The 20,766-nt window shown below is 39.2% G+C and overlaps 1 protein-coding gene across 4 annotated transcripts in view; it reads left to right on the top strand.

Moving 5' to 3' along the window:
* Positions 1 to 20,766, top strand: part of LIMCH1 (LIM and calponin homology domains 1) — a 172,638-nt gene that overhangs the window by 77,281 nt on the left and 74,591 nt on the right. The window lies entirely within an intron of this gene.

Raw genomic sequence — 20,766 nt, 5'->3', positions numbered from 1 at the left:
GTGTGCAGCATTACATATAGAATTACATATGTTCAGCTTGGCAGGCTTGTTTGTAATTTGCTTTGATCTCCAGAAGTGCCGACTGCTTCTGTTATCACAGCAGAAATGATACATTGCTTTAATGAAAGAAAATGTAGGGCCACTGCTTTGGTATTCTGATTTACAGTATTAAATCTGATGAAACGTTTTCTCATTCTTGTTCAGTATTCATTAATCCCAAAAGCTAATGCTCCCACCAAAAAGCAAATTCACAAAACATTCAAAGGACATGTTAGATCTAGGTAGGACTAACAGGCTTTACTAAAACCTTTTTGCCAGAAGAAATTTTCTCATGTGAAATATTGATACTGAGCACCTTTGTTTTCTAAGACTGTCAGGTTTCTAGCACCATCATTTAATCTATTTAATTACAGAACGCTGGAGAAGTGTTTTGGCTGAGTTATTAAATAAAAATAAAAAAACATCTGGAGCTGCAGAAAACTTGCAAAGATGTATTAGAGTACAATGAATATAATTGACTTTTATAAGTCAATTGTATTCATTGTACTCTAATACATCTTTGTATTAGTCAATAAAACCAGCAATTTTTTCAGTGAGTTGGTTTCTTTCATTTTGTATGACATTCATAGTGAATACAACTAATCTTTAAGGTTTTTACTAATTGCAGTTTTGTACCTCTATACCTTATGATCTATCCTATTACCAGCATCACTGTAGATAAGCCTTGCTTTATAATACTAACCACTGTATGTTGACATTCTTTCCCTTAAAAAGATTCCAGCTTTTGCTTCCTGTCCCTGAATAATGTCACTCTGTGAGAAAAGAAAAGGTTTCTGCCTTATCTTTTGTTTGACAGGATTTAGGGGAGTTTATAGCATTACTTCAGTTCCTTGAACAATCCCCACAGGAGCTCAGACACTTACTTCAGAGGCTGTGTGAACGATTCTTGCATATAATAGGAGGAAGTAGTCAAGACAAAGATGGAGAGATGAACTTTAACTTGGATCTTGGCTCATATTTCAGCCAACAATAAAAATCTGTTTACTGCGGCATCCAGTTTTCAGTTTGTTTATGGTCCTTAACTTTGTGACATGTGTATGATATAGCACTGGAAAAAATAAATGTGCAGAAGTCACCTGGTTGCATGGTTATTGCACCACGATGAACAGAGCCATAATGTGCTGCTTAAGAAAGCGTGTTCCTTTGAAAGTGAGGTTGGTTTTTTTCCCCTCATTATTTTCCCAGGAAGTTTCTTTTGGAAAAGTGTTCTCTGAGAGCTTGCTATTACCCTTATTAAGAACAGCTATCTGTCTGCTGGTGGTGGTAGTTTGTTCTTATGCTGTGATATTGCACAAATTGTATGTTTGGGGTTTTTCTCTCTTACATGTTACTTCAAAGAAATGTCATCATTATATTAGCTTTCAGGAGTTTGTACTACTAATTAAATTGAGCAAATGAGATCTTGTTTCTTCATGCAGGTATGAACCTCAAAATAAAATTACAAGACTCAAAGTATAGTGTGTTTCACACAGTTAAAAATAATTAGCAAAGATAGAGAAATACACAAAACTTTAACAGGTATGCATTATTTTTATTGCTCTTTTAATTCATACCTCCTTGTTACTAATCTTTTTCTTAAAAAATCTTATTGTTTTTTTCTTTTAAAGTTATCACTCTCCCTTTAATTCTAATACTTTCTAGAAAAAGCCTGCTCCTATTGTAATACAGAGATTCATAACATATAATTTCTGTTTCCTTGTTTTGTGCTACTATTCTCTGCTGAACATATTCATTTCCGAGCACAATTGTATTCATAAAAAAGTCTTGCTCTGTAAGTTGTGGTACATGTGAAGTAAATAGAAGCAAAATTTCCTGACTATCTAAAAACAATAAGTTCTTGGCACTCACATTCCAAAAGCATTTTTGTGAGTGTTGACGGAAAAGAAAGTGTCAACAGCGTAGCAAAATATTGTACAAACCATTCTGCCATGTTTTCTGTGGATCTTCCGTGCTAAATAGTAATTTACTATTTCTCTATTTTACTATTTTAATAGTAAATTACTATTTAGTAATTTCTCTGCACCTCTTGTACCTCCTTTCAGTTCTGAAATCTGAATGTTTGTCTAATGCAATATTTAGGGTCTGGCCCATCGTGAGCAGCACTGTGTGCTTTGCCTCATCACATACTGTTATAAATATTGAACCTCTTCACTAAAGCAAGAATATCCTGAAAAAAATTAATGGTTAGTATCGTGTCCTTGTATTCTTTGTGTTGTTTGGGATTTTTATTCCCATAGCTTTCTAGACTGCCTTCAAATTGATTTTTCATTCAGATTTTCTTGCCTTGGGTGTCATCTGAGCTTGACAGAATTACCTTATAAAATTCCTGTTTCATGAATTTAGCTGTATGTTGTATTCATAAAAATGTCTAAGTTACACAAAGAATATAAAAACAAACTAACAGGTGTTTTTTAACCACACTGTAAACAGAGTCTGTGTGGAGCAATCTGCAGTGAAGCTGTAGTTAATTCATCACAGAAGAGGAAAACAGGCATCAATTCAAATTTGGCAGGAAACACAAAGAAAGCAATATTGGGGGAAAATGAGATGCAAACAAATAAAATCTGAAAGTTTATATGGAAGGTCAAATATTTTTCTTTTTTAAACTGGATTGAAGATTTTTATTGCTTCCAATTAACCATACAAATGCTATCCAGGAAGCATAGCTCTCCTGCCATTTAAAGTAGTAATACAAATGCAAAATAAAATGCTGGCATCTCATTATGTATTTTATTGATGAAAAAGTCTGTGCTTACTCTTGTGTGTTGGGTTTGGTTCCAAAACTCTCAAACATTTGATGCTGGAAACTAATAACTGATCTGACAGCAAATGTACAAGAGACATATTCCACGGCTGCACTTGGGTTCAGCCGTGTTGCCTGGCTTCCAAGTTGTACTATAATCTGATGCATACATGCAAGAGAGGCTGAAATAATAGGAAATTAATAAAAGGCATGTACTATAGAAAAATGAACAAACAAAACAAAGGGAGGTAAATGACCCCACCTTATTTGTTTGTTTGTGATAGTCTGAGCTGCGTTTAGCTGTAACACACACCCTCAGAGAAATGAGTTCAGCCAACTCCTAGCAGTCTTCATGTTCACCACCTCTGTATGGCTCATGAGTTGCCCCTAACATCCATGTGCAATCACTTCTTTCCTCAATTACCAGCTGCAGTGTTGTGTTTATGATGGCTGGAGGTGAAACTTGAACCTTGTTCGTTTCCAAATTGCCTGTTATTGATCTTTCAGGGGTTTCTGTGTGTTTCCTGCACCACTGTCCCCAGCCAGAACTCAGCCAGGACTTTGGCAGACCAACCTCACTGCTGGCCTTAAAATTCTATCTTCTGGATGCTTCCTTGGCTGGAGTGCTTACAGTGTGCTTAATAAGATAAGCTGTTTGTTGGCTGGGACCACTCCTGGTCAAGCTGAGCATACTGGCCCTTTCTGCCAGTGTCCAGCAGTTTGTCCCTTGCTATAAGATGAAGTCTCTCGATACTCAGGGTGCCCTGAACAGTTTCCTTGTTGGGTTAGAACAGCACCAGCCAAGATGGGTAAATGTTTGCAGGACACATGTGAAGGATGGCTGTGATCCATAGCTGCTGTGGATGTATGCAAACTTTGTCATGCTGTTGAGACCTCTTCTCAAACTAGATAGGTTAGTATTCAAAGGTGCAGAATATTCACAGTCAGCTTAAGCTGTGCTCTCAGCATGCTGAGCTCTGCTGCTGAGAATGTCAGGACTTGGTTTGGCCAAATGCTAATAATACTTGTAAGCTCTTTGTGGCAAGGATCATCTGTTAGTCTGTTTTTGTCTAACACCTCACCCCATGAGTCCTGCTCCATGGCCAGAACTCCTAGACAGTATGTTAATACAAATAATAAATAACAGTTACAAAAATATCACAAGCATTCCTATGTCATTCACAGTCTCATTTTAGACTGCTCTCCCAACAACTGTGAGTTTAATCAGTAAGTTTATAATTAGCTTTATTCACACTGAATAATTTAGAATGTTAATATGCAAATTTGGAGGCAAGTGGAACCTTTTCTATGGTAAAACCAAGAGAGGATGGTCACTGTAGAGGATGTCCTTCTTAGAAAGTTTTTATTTTGCTGTGTGGAGAGCCCTTTTCTTGCCCAGCCTTAGCATGCTTTAGAAAAAAGTGTTTGATTAAAATCAAAGAGTCTACCTGTTTAGGGCTATCAAGTGACTTCTCAATGATGTTATTTATAAAATATTGTAATAATTGTTTGCTTTTCTTCTTTTTTTTTTTTTCACAGAAAGTTTAGTAAACTGAAGGATTCCTGGGATAACATTTGAAAATGGCAAAAAGAAAAATATTGCTTCTGCTGAAGTGATAATGCTAGGCAGCTGAAATGTGAACTTGCCCTTATCATGGCATTAACCTTTACTATAAATGACAGTCTTTCCTTGGTTTGGTGAGGGCAGCTGGCTTCCAGGAAGAGTTCATTTTGTACCCATGAAAGATGTAGGTTGCCCACTAGAATAGTTGTTAGATTTGCTTTCAGATGCTGGAGTCCTTCTGCAAGTTCAGCCATGACTTGCATTATGTTGGTTTAATGACATTGAGTTGAGTGAGTATTTCAGAAATGGCAAGCTTTTGAAGAATAATCTCTGAAGTATATGAAAGCATGAGAAAAAACAATAGTTTGACAAACAAATGCCATCTTTCCAAGTAGCTTAAATTTGCACATAATGAGGTGAAGGATCAGTGTCTTCCTTGAGCTGCTGTCTTTGAAACGAAGACCCACCTGAGCAATGGCTTATTCTCTTCAAAACAAATCAAGCTCTTGAAGCTTATGACTTCTCTTGATAGCTGGGCAAATACCACATGCTCTGGAGACATGTCCCATCTTCAGGAGTTTCCAGTGAAGGAGCTGGATGCCCTGAGTCTGTGAATGTGTCACCTGTGTCCTGTGGGGAGTGTGGCACTGTTGCAGATGTATCCAGGCACCTGAAATTTTTGTGTGTAGTCTCTTGCAAAATTGATTAGTTTGCAATGAGGATATAAAAAGAAACAATGAGCTGATGTACTGCAAGTGTTTAGGCCAACACACATAAAATATGCAGAGCTATAACTATCCATGTCTTGAACTAAATAAATATCAGCTTTTATCCTTAGCCAGGAAAACTAGACCTGAGGTTACGGTTGCATTCAGCTACTCTGGATTTGGCATTTCTCCAAATGACAGCACTGGCCTTCATATTAGCTGGAGTGGACAACTGACCTGGCTAAAAAATACCCTTCATCTTACAGCATGAACAGAAATGCAGGCAGGAGGGAAGGAAGAGGCTCACCAAGTTGGGAAAAGAGGTGTCATTCCATCAGTCAAAAATAGTTCTGAAGCTGCAGCTACAGAGTTTAAACTTAGATGCACTCCTTAAGGTATTGGCCAAAAGCAAATGACACAGGAACCCAGGAAATTCTCAATTCAAATCCTTCATTTAAAGGTTGTCTGTGTTTAAAATTATACTTACTAGTATTCACACTCCCTAATTCTGGAAAGCCTCTCACAGGTTGGAGTCTGTAGGTCAGTGCTATAAATACCATCTCTGATCCCCAACTGTCTTTTTCAGTGACATGTAGCCTCTGCTGCCGGGAACAGCTAGACCAATGTTGATAACTGGATAATAGCAGCACTGCAAGTGTGAAAAGGGAGGGTAACTTCCCAAAAGCTCTTAACCTGAGAAGTCCTTGGGTGACAAGCAGGAAGAGTTTTCACAGTATAGTCAGACCAACAGATCGGCCACCTCAAAATGGTCCAGGGAAGCTCAGGCTCCCTTGACCTTCTCTTGTGAAAAGAGAGCAAGCAACAGTCTGTTGTGACCCTAGCCCTTGGGCTGAAGATGGTGGCAGAAGAATGCTGTCTCTAATCCCCTCCCTGGCTGCAAATCAGCTTGGTGAAGTCTGTTGCAGTTAATGTCTGCTAGCAACTGTTCGTACTGTTTCTATGCTGAAAACCTTTCCCGGCACTCTTAAGTGGATTTATTTTAGATGATGTGCATGTTGCTAGCAGGAGCCTACGTGCTGAATGCAGATGATGGAACGTGTCTTGCTCCAAAGATCACATTGCAGTTGTTTCCCTGACTTAAAGCAAACAAGCAAAAAGGCAAACTAATGGAAAGATCTGTGCAAAGTGATTTCTTTAGTTTAAGAGCCCAGTAAAATTTTGTAGTCTGGTGCTGTGGTCAAGAGTTCATAGAAGCTGAAATACCTGACACTGAATTCTCCTTGTCTCTGCATTCCTCACTGCTCCTGGATTAAAGCCACTAGCTTCCTGCTTGGCATGGTACTTTCCAATTGTAATGCATTTCCTGTTAAAAGTCCAGAGGTCTAATGATACTATTGTAAACCTGTTAAAATTAATGCTGCAGAGGAAACAGCTTAGTTAATTGCTTATGGAAAATACAGTGATAGGCTGAACTATCTGACTGAGGGACATCAAAATCATTAACTATTAACCTTTTGAAAGCTGAAAGACCTTGTGATATCATGTGCAAATCTGCCCCACAGCTTAGTCGGAGAATTGCACATTCATTTATGGACAAGCAATATAACTAATGGTCTAGAAAATTAATATTGCAGTACAGAGGCAATCCTTGGCTTTTTGGAGTGGTGTCCTACTGTTAAAGTCCTCACTCTTGGCATGTATTTGTTTGTTTCTGCCTCCTCATCTTCATGTGAGAAGCACTATTACTCTAGATGGCGAATGTCTGGTTTTCTTTGGAGCAATAATGCATGCTGATTTATTACTGCATGATGTGTGAAAGGGGGTTTTCAGGCTTTTCAATAAGGGGAGAGTATTGAACTTGTTAAATGTGTGCATGCATCCAAGTGTGTACTGAGTTCAGCTCAGCTTTTTTCAGTCCATTCTGTTACACTATTTCATTACCTCGGCTTTTCTCTTTTGAATTGTAGTAGTTCTCATGCACAATTTAGACCAAGCTTGTGCTACCCAAAAGGCCAATGGTAAACATTATGCTTTCCCACCCTTCCTCTTTTTCTTCTTTTTTAGTCATAATGTTGGTATTATTTGGTCTTCTTTTACTGCTAAAGAGATGTTAATTGACTTACTATGTTGTACAGTGGTGTTGATGCATTGGGAGGCATGTTGGACTGAGTGCTGAGTTGTGACACTTACCCTTGCACCTGTTGTGGGGAAACAAATTTCAGGCCTCAAAGTGATAGCCCAGGCTGCTGATGCTCTTGCTGCTTGCCATTTATAACTGCTGGGTTGGATGGGTGCTGTGTAGTTTGGCTGCACAGCCAACAAATCCTATGGGTGTTACCAAGTGTTCCTGGATGTTTCTCATACCTTTTCTTAATGAAAGCTGCCACGTTGCTGTTGTCCTTTGAATACTGTTTCTAGTTTGGTTGGAAAGAGGCTTGCTGTTTTTTCCAAAACCAGTCCTAACTTTATCACTCTCGCCTAGCAACGGCATTAGAGATCTTAGAGGTAATGTCTGCTGTTGGCTAAATTGCCTAAGTTGTCAGTAGGTCATTGAATTGTCACATTTGCATTCAAGATGTGATTTCATGAAGTTATAGAGGTTCCTGTGAAGCTGCTTGGTGAGTGCCCTCAGGGGGAAGCTGCAGGTCTGACTTGCAGGTGATGGGCACAAGATGCAGCACAATAAGAAGCTCCCATCTCAGTGGAACGTAGGCTTACCGTGCAGGCAGCACCCAGTCTTTGGCTGACTACAGGAGGGATCCAAGGTCAGTTTGACAACTAAAGAGAGCTGAGCTGTGAAGCAGGTCTGTTTCCTTGGCCAGCAGAGCATGGATCAGGAATGCTAGTCAGTGGTTTTCTGGTTTTAACCTTCCTGTCCTTGCTATCTCCTCCAGTCCTGCAGCCCACTGCTGTGAATAAGACTATGCTGTAAATGCTCTCTGCCTCTCAAGAGCTTTTGAGAGGTTTTCAGACCAAATCTGGCAGACCTGCTAGATAAGAAGTGTGACGTTTATGTATTAAATTCTGGAGTTACAGGGATCAGCCACAAAACATTAGCACCACTATACAGTATGTCCTCTGTTATTTAAAAGGGAGGATAGTGGGTAGGTTCAGTTATTTGAGGTTTCAAGTAATCCAGGGCAATTTTCAGTGTAATTAATACAAGTCAGGAATTTGACCCTTGTGGGGATAACACAAAGTTCTAGATAACTGAGGTGATACTGTAAATAAGTTGTGGAAATTGTGCCAGAAGACTGTCTTCACAGGTCAGTAGCACCAGCTAATAAAATATCTCAACTTTTGATCTAGAAAAATATTTCATGCAACTTTCACTTGACATCTGCAGAAGCAGAAAAAAAACTTTATTTTTGCACAATTCCTGGATGTTTTCTTTCATTAAGTTTCTCCTGTTACCCCTAAGGATATCAGATAGTAGTTTCTTCTTAAACTATAGCAACTGCATGAAAGAGAAAACTTGAAATGTTCTGCCACATGCACCAGACACAAATACACTGTTCTTCTGTACTGTTTGTTTATTTTCAAAGAAAATACAGACAGATTTAAACAAATTAATAACTACTACTACAGGCTTTATACTGTATATTGGAAAAAATGTCTTTTCTGATATTTCAGAAAACATATTATGAAAAGATGCAGGAATTGCATCCATTAATGGCGAAACTAGTTGCAAACTGGTAAATAAAACAGAATGGTTCTCAGGGAATGCTGTCAGAGCTCTTACAAAAGCCTCTAAAGAGGTAAAGATAAGTACATAAGTAAATGCTGTGGGCCAGAAAAACACATAAATAAAAATTTGTAACTAAATTCTGTGTTTAGTGACAGACTAATGTAAAAAAAAGTAACATGACATAAAGTTTGTCACAGGAGGCTGAGTTTGGTTTTGCTCTGTATGTTTTGAGAAGTCAGGCTAGATTGATCTTCTCCCTTAGTGTATATGCCTGTATTTTATTTTTACACTTCTCAATAGTGACTGGGTAGAATCTGATATGTCAGTGGACTAGAAATTTGAACAAGAAAGAAGCAAAATAATTACATCCTCTTGGACAACTGCTGCAGTCTAACAAAAAAATTACTAAGCAAGGTATTAGTAGAACTATTTTAGAATGGGTGATGTTTTATCTTCAGCAATATTTCAACAGTTTTTCCTTGTTCTTTCATTCTATCTGAAACAACCCAAAGAGCAAAATCCAATCCAATATTATGATTAGTTTGAAGGGAGTTTAGAAACTATCTTCAGACCTGCCTGGCCTCTGTTTTTGTGCATCGCAGATCTTTGAATGACACAGTCAGCATTGACTTAAATGTGTTTTCCTGCAAAGTATCAACTTGTTGATGTGAATCTCCTCTTCTGTGTTATTCTATATGGCACCTCAAGTCAATGCCTTCAGGAGTTTGTAATGAAGAAAAAACATACAAATGCAGTAAAAAGGGGCAGAGAAGGACAAGGTATTTGCCAGCAGTGTTATCAGCAAATTCAGTATCTGTCTGCCACTGGCATTTCAAAGGCATAACTAATGCAGAATTTTGGGGAGGCTGATGTAATAGTTCTAAAGAAATTTAGAGGAGGCTACTCATAAGCATGAAGACTGCGTGTGAGAAAATCCAAAATCTGCCTAGAGTCAGCACCCACAGTATTAGACAAAGTTGGCTGGTTCCCAGGGGTGTTTGAAGACCTTAAATGCTCTTTAGTCCTTACCCTCTGGTTGATCAGAGATTAATCACTTGCTTTTTTAAATACTATTACCCAATCTCTTGAGCCACCCAATCCTGATTAAAATTTACTTTCTAAATTATGATCCTAGAGAACTGAAACTCCTTGGATTCCAGACCTTTACATATTTTGTGAAGAACTGAGAGTTCTTGCTCTCACACTTGTATCGAAAACTCTTGCAGATAGTTTATCTTCCCAAGAGTAGTTCACCTTGCTTATTCTTTTTCATTTGGCTGAAATTTGATGAGCAATACTAGAAATCCAGCACTTAAACCTTAATACAAACTATTATGTAAGTAAATTACACACCAGGAGCTCCAAAAATTGTGGTCAGTGTCCTCTATCACAGCTTCCAATATAATTTATTCTTTTTAAAGCATCATAGAAATATTCTTGTCTTCTATAACTATGCAAGTTGAATAAATAAAAATGCCAGACTGAGGATGGGAAGTAAGTAAGAGTCAACTAGTCTGTTCAGGATAATGGAAGGTGGAGTTTAGGATATGCCAGAGAATGCAGAACCCTGGATAACCTCTGTGGTATGGGTGTGGGCAGCTCACTCTACAGTTTACTTGGGTTTGACAGCTCTCACCCTTGCTCAGGACAGCCACATCAGCTCTTGCAGGAGAGCAGCTTGATGCCAGTGCATTTCCCATTTGAGGGCAAATGGCCCAAATGGCCTTAGCAGTCCAGCACAGCACATTTAGGGATTTCCAGGTAGCCAAAAAACCCAGAAAGTGGGTGCTGCTCAGGTGCTAGCTGGCTCTGCACGGTCTCTGCAGTCAGAGGCAGGCTGAAGCCCCTGTGCAGCTCTGGGCTGGCTGGCATGTGCATAAAGAGTATGCAGAACATGGGTGACCAGGGCCTGGTGCCTCCTGGGTGGGTGGGCTCCTGTGCTGCAGTTTTGGGCAGTGTTCCTGCATCACCTGAGGTGCTTGCTTAGCTCTGTAGTCCCTGTATTTGGATGGGGCTACATCTGTTGACCTTGTAAGCCTCAGGCAGCTCCTGGGTAGGGTCTCCAGACCTAAGGGTTGATTGCCTTCAGCACAGTGCTGAGCGTCAGCTGGGTCAGTGCATTCAAGCAAGGCAGTCCTGTGTCTGATGAATGTATTCCCTAGTCATAGGAAGGGCAGTGTAGAAGTGCTTGCCAAAGCCAATAAGTCCTGCTGGCCTTGAGCTGGTTTTGGGTAGCCATGTGTAACATTTGCATTCTCCAGGAATCTACACCTATGGGTGTGGTTTGGAGATGTGAGCTGGCTGGGGACTGGGACTCTGCAGTGCTTTAAATCAGCTAATTTGCTGGCAGCTTCTTATTGGTGCTGGAGCTAGCACAGCTGCTTTCATGGTCTTTGATGCCTGGTCTAATAGTCTTGCTAGACTCTATTGGTTCTGCTGTCAAGATATACCTCTCTCTGATCAACTCTGAGTCCTGGTCCTTTGCTGAGGAAAGGAAAAAAAATCACATTTACGTTACATTTACCATTTTCTTTTATACAGTCTCATCAGCTAAGTTCTATTACCTTTTTTAATGTGGCTTTAAATTGAAACAATTTTCAGAAGTAGCAGGTGAGGAGTTGGAAGCTTGTTACTTGATGGTGCATGAACATCTCTGCTCGCCTTATTTGTGACTGTTGTGAGCAGGAGCCACTGACTATACCCAGGTAAGCTGAATTATAAGCATGATTGGCTCTTTTCTTCTAACAAACAAAAGTTTATCTCAGGTCTGGAAAGGACAGAGGGTAGAGTATTAATTGAAGTCTTAAGAATAAATTATCAGTGATAGCTGATTTGTTTTCCTTATCTGTTCCCTTCACCAACAAACAAGTCAAGCCATTTCTGCCATCTTTGATGCTTAGATCCTGTTTCTAAAGACCTGGTGTGATCCATGTGAGGAACACCTCTTCCTACCCTTGTTTCTTTGTGTATTCTGAGGGGAGAGTGTTGCAGACGTACACCTCTAATGTGTTGAAGAAAACTGAACACCAGGGATATCAGTCCTGTAAGAGGAGACATCCTTTCCTATCCTCTGTTCTGTTGTCCAGAGGAACCAAAACAAAGACATTATGAAAGAGCTGGGAAAATGCTTTGCAATAGGAATGCACCCATATTAAAGAAGTCTCCTGTTCTTTCTCTCTTGCTTTAATCATTAATTTTATTACATTAATTTAAGGAAATTCTGCTTCTTAAGTACATTATATCATTGTACTACATTTTATTCATTCTGAAAGCTTAGTCCTCACAATTGTAAATTACACTGGCATCCAGATGTAATCCATTAATCCTGATTTCCAAATGGCTCTTCAAAGGCATGCTTGCATGAACACTATAGACTTAGTGAACAGTAACAATTTAAGTAATTTAAGTAGGCTATTCTGTGTAGTCAATCTAGGTTTGCAGCTACAATAGCTTCAGGAATAGTCATGCTATTTCTTGAATCTAGAAATGCCTACTGATGGTTGAAAAAGAATAGAAAATAAATCACTGCCAGACTATTGGGCAGCTCGTCTTGCCATGAATATTTACCATAAAAAAACCTTACCAAAGCTGGAGATATTCAAGATCACTGATAATTATGGCCATGCCATCTAGACACAAATGTATGTTTTCATATCTGGGAAAGAAACAACAGACACATGGATATAGTGTTGGAGTATTCCATAATTCAAGCTGTTATACTGTATGTGGTCAAAGTCACAGATGGGCACTGATCTACTGAGCATAATTTTACACAGGCATTTTAATTGTTTGTAAAATGCACTTACAGAAAATTGAAAATTATTAATTTTCTTCCCCTTCCTTTTTGTCACCAAAGTAATTCTAGACACCTAAATATGTAAGCTTTTCATTTATTATTTTAGTCGAAGTAAAAACATCAAGGTAGGTTTTTCATGGGGAATGTGCTGAAGCTTCGTTCACTAGAAATAGCCAATTAAAAAAAATAAATTGTAGCTTTTGGACTAGAACAGCTTATTTTAGAAGTGTTTTAAGGAGGCCCCAACCTGTACATTTAAGAAGTCCAGTATGTTTTATGTAATGTTGGCATGAAAATGCAAAGCTGTGAGTGGGGGGAAAATGTATGTCAGGTATCATGTAGCAGCAGAAAAAAGATTTCTGATGTTTATCAAACCTTGAACACCACAGATTATTAAAACATATTCCTTGGCAATAAAGAGTAGATGTTTAGTTTGAAAGGAGAAGTGGAATTTGTTGCTTTTTTTGCAGAGGTCACGAACTGAACAGGAATGAGTCCTCCTTGGCGGTTCCGCTATTTTGCTGTTTGCCTTGGGGAATAGAGATTTGGTCTGATTTTAACAGCTACTGCCAGGCCCCTGGCCCCCACAGGCAGCTTTCTTGCATCTTTTGAGGCCCACCTACAGCAGTTGTACTTGGACAGAGGGATGAAGAGGCCCTCCAACAGCTCAGGATGCAAAGAGTCCTCATCCCTGAGGTGGATTGCTGTCTACTGAGAGAAGTCCAAGTATTGACGGGTGTTACAATTTTCTGGCTTTAAATGGAAGATAGCTTTACTTAACATACTAAGCAAAAGAGAGCATACCATGTAAAAGAAAAAGGGCAAGAAAGTAAAGTCATGCTAGAAGTGAGTGGTTACTGTAATTAGAAAAACTGTTATGAGACTGCTGGCTGGTGGTCATACATTCAGTTTTAGAGGTTTAATGTCATATTGATTTTAATTTTAGGTATCAATTTCTTTTGTACCTTTACAGTTTCAGACCTTAAAAATAAACTTTAGAAAATTTTAGCTGTTCTCTGGCCCTGAATGCACAGCAGGTCCAATATAGCTGGATGTCACAAAACTTCAGATTATGTTCATCATGGACATATTTTCATTAAAACCCTGTATTTTGGGGCTTATACAATAGTGATGAAATCTGCTTCTGTGCCTGATTGGGAAGACAGCTAATAAATTTCATAGGGAAGGTAAGAATTGAGGCTGTACCTACACAAAACATAGGCTATACCTAAACACAAAACCGTGTTTCTAATTAATCAGGTTCTTTTGTATCAGAAAAGCATTATGTATAATTCTCAGTATTGCTTATTTCTGTTTCCCTTATTTTTTTGTCCTTGCCATCTGCTTTGGATGTAGTGACAGAGAAAAATAAAAGCAGCCAGTAGTGATCACAGGTTGAGAAGTATTTTTTCAGATAGTAATCTCTGAAGCTGCATGCAGATGCACTGGTTATGCTTTGTGTTATCTGTACTGGTTTATAATAGATGATGCTGGTCAGATAAGGCTTGTGATGAACAGAATTTTTCCTCTTTTTCTTCTCTGTAAGACCCACTCCATCCCAAAGGTTTTTTACAAGTTGAATCTGATGGTTTCCTGGAGCTGGGTCCCTTGAAGAATCAACACTGCTCTTCCTGGTAAACAAGGTTATTTTCTCTACAGTCAAGTCAAAATATAGAAAGCAGGTGTTGGGTATCAGTGTCCTGGGATATCAAATGTGATCAAAGGGATCCCATGAAGCTCAGACTCTGCAGGCAGAGAAGGCAGGCTTTGTGAAATAAAATGTATTCTCTTTTGTAGACTTGCTAGTATAATCAAGAAAACTGTGGAATAAATCTTAGCACATACATTTTCTTTGCATAGGTAATCATCTTTATGACCAAAGCACCTCTCTTAGCAGGAACAAATAAATAGTTTTTTTAAGTATCTGTTGTGCCATGGCTTAACACACATTTGCCCTGACATTAGTGTGGAAGGGCTCAGGTTTATTCAGCACTGCTTGGTTTAATTGATGACTATACATAACACATGAAGGACTTCCTTGTGTTGGAGATTAAACTGTTAATGGTGTTCCTTTGGACTACCCTAGGGCTGTCCCTTTTGGGTATATTGTTCATGAGGTAATTCAGCTTTATTTATCTATTTTTTGGGGGCTTGGTTTTTTTTTGATTTTTTTTTTTTTGTATGCAGATTGATAAGCTTTAACACTCTGTCTAGCAAAAAAAAAAATTCACCCATATTATGACTTAAAACTTTAGATTTAAAGTTTATATATTTTTGTTTTCTTCAGACAGTTTGTTTGAGATGTCTGTCTTTTGAGTACTTATAAATCCAGACTCTGTACTTTCCTTGATACTTTGGTTCTGGATAATAACACATAAATAAACCAAACTTAGGAAACAGCATGTTGTGAATTTCTTGCCCATTTTCATATTTTTCTGTAGAGCTCATTTGTGAAGACAATAGCTGCAGGGATGTGCTGAGAAAGGAAAGTGTCCAGTTTCCCCAGAGGATATCCAGAGGGAACCATTGTGGCACAAGCTGTGGTTTCAGGGTTGAAACCCTTGAAATCTGTGTTTAGGTTAGTCATAGTCCTGCACTCATAATGTGAGTGCAAATAAAGGTCAAATTTGTCTTCGGGACCTTTATTCCTCTCCTTCAGATGGACAGAAAAACTATTTCCAGGAGGATGGACAAGAAGTAGCTGCCACTACATGGGAGCTCAGGTTGCCCTCAGAGCATGATGTTGTGGTGTTCCTTTCATTCTTGTCTCTTTTGTAGATCTTTCCCCAACCCACTGTGACATAACTTTGGTATTGCCCCACTTCAAAGCCCCACCATATAGAGTGAGATAAATAGCATTCCTTTCCATTACAGGAAAAGGAACCATGCCTTATGTTTTTGCTAGTTTTGTTTTTACCCCTCTGGCTCTCAATTTGCAAGGTGAATTCCCAGTGGCTTCTAGGAGTGCTTGGCCACAACTGACTGTGTGAGAACTCGTTTTTAACTCCGTTATTCATGAGCTTTATTCACAAAAATAAATTTAAAAAAAAAGGTGAAAGGTGGGTAACAGAAGGTCAGAAAACTGTGACCAAACTCCTCACAAGCCAAGTGCTATCATCTGGTACTAAAAAGCTGGGAGAGTGAGCTGCAGAGAAGGGGTGGAAAGGAAATGTTATCCTCTTCCTTGGCTATATCATGGCTGTTACCATCGAATATGGCATCAGACAGGAACCCCTCTTCAAGACCTGGTGAAATCTAACATCTGTTTGACATCTGGCTGTGATTTCATCATCATCAGAGCCAGTGGATAGCCTGGAAATATTTTGGGTTTTTTCCTTGCCTGCCTATGTTCTGTCTTCAGTGCTGTAAACAAAGCCATCTTAGGGTGTATCTTGATTTTGGCAAATCTGACGGAGTTCACATCATCTGAACATCATCTGCTCTCTCCCCCAAAGACATGGATGTTGACCGAGCCCCCATTTGTTTAAATGTTTAATTCATGCCTTCAGGGATAATGATCTGATGTAGCAAGGGATAATATCAGGACCTACTTCACTAGTGAAGTCATAGGGTCAGCCTTGTGCTCATGCTGTGTGCACCCCTCCCACCCTCCCGTGGTTTGCTTTTGCCTGTTGAGTTGAAGTCTGCTCTTGCTCATGTTCTCTCCTTTTCCCAGTTTCCATTCAGATTATTGAAATAAGATAAAATTTTACACAATCAATAGCAGTGTCAAAGTTGTGCACTAGTTCTCTCTCTAGGCACTTGCAGGGTTTTGCCCTAGCCTGGCTGGGAGCAGCAGGATCTAAGCACCTTGGCACTTCCAGCCAAGTTATCTTTGGGGTCAGGTACTGAGACACCCAAAGGGAATTGGGGTTGTTTAGCCTGGAGAAGAGGAGGCTCAGGGTGGACCTCATTGCTCTCTACAATTACATGAAAGCAGGTTGTAGTGAGGTGGGGGCTGGTCTCTTCTGCTGTGCCTACAGTGAGAGGACTAAAGGACATGACTTTAAGGTGAGATGGAAGATTTGGATTGGGTATTAGAAGAAAAGTTCATTGTAGGATGATCAGGCATTGGAACAGGTTGCCCACGGATGTCACATCCCTGGAAGTGTTCAGAGGCATCTGGATCTGGGACTGGGTGATGTGCTTTAGTGGTTCAGGGGTTACAGGGGCAGTGCTGGGTGGATGGTTAGACTGGATGATCTTGAAGGTCTTCTCCAACCTTGGAGATTTTATGATTCTATGATTTTATCTTCAGGCAGACACAGATATTACCTGAAGGTCACTTAGAGCCATGTTTGGGGTTTCTGGTGTGTTTTGTGCAGTTGAAGTACACTACCAACTTCACATTTCTTCATTTCTTCACACAAATTTAAAGGTAGTTTTTTGCATTTCTCACAAGAAAACAGGACTGTTATTGAAGGAGACACATCTTTCCCTTCTTGACTACTCAAAAAGAGGTAGAAAAAGGCTGGCTTTCTTTCTGTTTTTTTTTCCAATAGTGTTTAATTTTCATGGGTGATGCTATTGTGTGCCAGAATCCTTTTGGGATGTAAGCAGCCCTGTCTCCCCTTGCTGTTCTGGGAGGTGCCTTCAGTTCTGAAGTGCTGCTGGCCTTCCTCTTTGGGAAGTTACCTGTCCTCAGCTTCTAAGTGAATGTGTCCTAACTCTGATCCATTTCCTTCCAAATCTACTGATGTGGAGTTTGCCACAGAAAACAATCTTCTATGTAGTTTTTATATATATATATATATATCTATATAAACAGCAAAGCATATTGGATGAACAGTAAAACACACACACACACATATATACTGTTAAACATATGTATGTATTTATATATATACAGGAAAGCATATTGGAGAAATAGTAACACATATAAATACATACATATATAGATGATAAGTTCTCAGACCTTATATAAGGTTTTTACTGGTGGATTTGAACTGAATATTTCAGTATTTCTGTGAAGCTGTGAATCAGGCAAGATCCTATGCTTTTATACAGATAAATTATCACCACAAATTACTTAAATAAAATGGAAAAATAAGAGGATTAGGAAGAATTGTTGAGACCAAACAAAAGGCTTTTAAGAGTCTATTGGAAACTGCTCAGAAAAGCAGTTCAGAAATTTTCCTTTTTTGTTTTTAATTTTAGATACCTTCTAACTTATTCTGGAGCAGGGAAAATACCAGCATTCCAGAAATGAAAAAGGCCACCTGTTTGTCTGCAGCTGTCCTGCAAAACAGAGCAGTGCTACTGGCAGCTAATAATATCTCCAGCTTGCAGAAGTGGCATGTATTTGGCATTTCATTCAATGCTCTGTGCAGACATACAGCTTGGCTTGTTTTTATTTTCCCCAAGTTTATCTGAATATCTCATCTGGGCCATGCAGTAGCACATCTGACAAACGATGGCTCCACAGTGATAAGCTGTAGAACCGATTTGCAGTGCGAATACAGTGAGACTGTTTTGTATGGATTGTGGTGGATGAAAGGAATGGAAGGGGGCCAAATTCAAGCTGTTTGCCATTGCATCTGATCAGCAGATCCTATGGAGAGAATTTGCCTGCTGTGAATATTTGATTCTCGCTAGCTTGAACTATCTTGTGTGTTGGCAGTGCTACTGTGTGAATTAGCGGTGGCTTTCCAGGGTGTCTGTCCTACTCAACTGTCAATTTCTGACGGTTTTTTTTTACAGAGTTCAAGATTTTGTGCTCCACTTCATGTGTGAGGAAAATTACTTAATGCTGTGCAGTAAACACTTTTTCATATTTATAACACACAGGCTAAAAAAAATTAAAAAAAAAAAAAATTAAAAGTGAGCTGTGTGTTGTTATCTTTTCCCCCCTCCCTCATTCCTTCCCTCCATCTTCATGAAGGTGTAACCCCTCTGCCAGCTACTTACTCTCTCTGCATTATCTTTAGATAATAGTCCTGGCAAAGCGATTTAGTGATTTTGTAGAGGCAGGTCTGTCAGGTTACACACCAGAAAGGATGAAAAGGTGATGGTGCTGAAATGCACCTGTGAGAGCAGGAGTGTTTTTCCCTTCCTTCCCATGAATCCTTCTAAGTTCTCAGGGAGACAATGCTCTGCACCCTTATCTGTCCACGACCCTTCTTACTGCTTCATGGCTGGCTTTGCCTGCGAGTTTGCAGTTTTACATAGTTTTATGTAGTTTATGCAGTTGGTTAATTTTTTGTTTCTGAAATTCAGTATAGTGAAACATTTACATCAATAATTTTTGGGTTTCTGTACTTGCAAGTAAATGACACTGCTTGTAGTGCTGATGTAACAGTAACTGTCAGGACTCTGCTGAGGCAAGCAGAAAAGGGTTGGATTTAGCCTATCACTGTATCCTGTGTTTGTGTCCTGTGCCTGTCACCACACTGAAGCATTTGCCTTCTCTATGCAGCCTATTTAGACCTTCTGTCATTTTATAGACCAAGCATAGATCAAATTGTGTAGCTATCTGCGATATCTATAGATGACGTATTTATAATTTATACATCTGTATAAATATATATATTTATGGACATAAAATTTTATATATTAAAATAATAGAGAAAATTTGCAAAATAAATTCAGGCTGTAACCTATCAGCTTGTTCTTCCTCTGTGTGCATGAAGGGCAAAAGCCAGAAGAAGATTTTTGATTGTGCAGTGGTGTGGGATAAAACCAAAAGGAGCCAGAGAGAGACAGTTGCCAGTCCTCTGGGGCCGTAGGAAATAATGTGCTGACTAAGAGACCAATTCTCTGTCTACTCCAACACTGCAGCTGCAGAAAGTGATGGCTGAGAGAAAAGCCACATCACCCCAGTTTAATATACTGAGGAAATTATGGGATGGTGCCTCATAGGGGCTGTCAGAGGGACCAAATTCTGGTCATGTGTCTTCTGAGGCCACTGTAAAAGATACCACTCTGTTAGCTGAGGCACAGCAGCTGGCCAGCCTAAGATCCTTGCCACTGCTGTGTGACCTATTTGCATGACCCATTTAACTCTGCCAAGTTGTAAGGAGCTGGGCAGGCACATTAAATGTGTCTTTTCAATCACCTATTTAAAGTAAGGATGGTTTGTGTATCGTGCTACTTGAAAGCCTGTTTTTTTTCTGCTTTAGTTTCTTCAGCAATGACAAAGAGTGACATTTTAGGTGACTACAGAAAATGCACAGTTGTAGCTAACAGACACTGAACAATAAATTCTCTTGAAAGATAAAAGCAAAATTTTTGGAGAACTGAAGAAATCAGGACCTGGTGAATGCAAGGTGTAGTAATCCCGACAGAAAGCTTTGCTGGGAGCTGGATCTTGACTTTAAGACTCCTTTCTCCCTTTAGTGGCTTAGGAGTGCTTTTCTCCAGTGACTCAATGGAACTAACAAATGTGAATTTCATCTGAACTGGAGCAAACCAGGAAAGGTTTAGTTTCACTAGTATGAGATACATTTTTGGCTTGGAGTTAGGCAGCCTAGGCAGGTGTCCTTGAGTAAATACATCACTTGACAGCATTTTCTTTGTTGGATTTTTCTTCAATTCTTTAAAACAAAGTGCCATTTTTAGGACCATTGGGAAGTAAAAATTATGAGATGGTTAGCAAAAGCAGAAAATTCTTTCAGGGCTCACTGGTTGCATCTTGTTGGTGTGGTTATTTGTGCCCATACTGAACACCATCTTTCTGAAGAATTGTTTGGGTGATAGTGTTAGTGACTGCTAGCAAATATTATTCAGATGATGACCATCAAAATAAAAGCATGTAGCCAAACAGGAGTAGGTGACACTGTTTTTTTGAGAAGTAGGCATTTTTTCATCAGGAGAACTGAGTTTCCAAACTACGTGGCTGCCAAATAACCGGTACTTTTGTTACTGCTTATCATAACTCAAATGTGAATTTCTGGCATAAAGATGGGTGCAATTAGCTATCTTCAGCATTCCTCCTCCTTTGATTGTTTTCTAAGTCTATTAGGTTACTATGACCTGTATGTCCTGTATATTTTTGTTAAATTTGGAAATATTGTAAGAACCTTTTTTGAATGCTGTTGCATTTTTATTCCATTAATTAGATTTACACATTGCTCCACCAACCATTTGACAGTGACCATGACTGTCCTCCATCAAAGACTAAACATAAGAGTTATTCATGATGCAGTTGGAAAAATTATAATGCAAACAGTAAGCCAGATGGAAAATCTTACAGGCATCTTTTCTGTCATGAATGATGCTGTCTCTCTGGGTTATGGGCTCTCTGCTCTC

This window comes from Poecile atricapillus, chromosome 4 (assembly GCF_030490865.1).
Source record: "Poecile atricapillus isolate bPoeAtr1 chromosome 4, bPoeAtr1.hap1, whole genome shotgun sequence".
In the NCBI taxonomy this organism is placed as follows: Eukaryota; Metazoa; Chordata; class Aves; order Passeriformes; family Paridae; genus Poecile; species Poecile atricapillus.
Note: the sequence above shows the minus strand (reverse complement) of the source record. Positions and strands in the feature narration are given on the sequence as shown.